Source organism: Rhagoletis pomonella, unplaced genomic scaffold (genome assembly GCF_013731165.1).
Source record: "Rhagoletis pomonella isolate Grant_MI unplaced genomic scaffold, Rhpom_1.0 Rhpom_scaffold_00004, whole genome shotgun sequence".
In the NCBI taxonomy this organism is placed as follows: domain Eukaryota; kingdom Metazoa; phylum Arthropoda; class Insecta; order Diptera; family Tephritidae; genus Rhagoletis; species Rhagoletis pomonella.
Genome location: NW_023458558.1, coordinates 42,787,832 through 42,788,874, shown reverse-complemented (window position 1 = coordinate 42,788,874; position 1,043 = coordinate 42,787,832).

Below are 1,043 nucleotides of genomic sequence, written 5' to 3'. Positions count from 1 at the left end.
TGTTAGGCGTAAAGTTCGTATAGCAATTATTTTCAATTGAATTTTAAATGTGGGGATTTCGCTAGCATTTATGTATTTTTTTTTGCGCTCATAGCAACCAATAAAGTAGATTAGATCCAGGTTAAATTCCAGATCCGAGCGACATCCAAACTAAGGTGGTTTTTGTTGCAAAATCTTCAGAAGTACGAAAACTTAATTTGCATATATTTTTTTTTTTTTTTTTTTTTTTTTACTTATTTTACGGCCAAACAAGTTTGCGAAGAAGAAAAAACTGAATCACTTCTACTTTTCGTTGCTTTATTTAAATACCTACAAATATCTATAAATATGTACATATTTATTTACACATGATTTCCTAGTAATAGTAATTGTTTACTTTAGATTTGTTAATTTTGCGCTAAATTTTTGTTTTCCTCCAGCTTTTATTAGCTTTTTTGTAGCCCCAATTGATATCGGGTGCTTCACTGAAATTTCAAACCCACTCGCAATCTATGGAGTGACTTGGAAGTTCAAATAAACAGCAGCAACAATAATGTGTTATAAATTCTGCACGTACATATGTACATTCATACTTATGCATGTACATACATATGTACAGTGGCGGTCAAAAATGGATGAATGGTGTTTAGTTTTTAATATTTACAAATGATTTTTAATATTTTGTTTTGTAGACGGCGTTTCGCACCTATTTCCATATAAACATGAATTTGTTGTGGAAGAATATACGCAAGACCGTTTGCGAAAAAAAAACAAAACAAAAAAGGTAAACCCCAGTTTTACTAAATTTCGCTATTTATATGAAAAGAAAAAAACGGGAAAATTTGTCCGCAAAAAAATTATTAAAAATCAATTCGATTTTAAAGCCGCTCCAAACTTGTACTCATTTTACTAGAATTTTTATAAGCTTATTAAATGCATACTCAAAAAATTTATAAAAATTCTGATTAAAAAGCTAGAAATTTAGATAATTTTTTTTTGGAATTTTTCTAAGTTCTATGTAAAATTAGAAAGTGTGATTTATATAGTTTTTGATCAAGCATGAA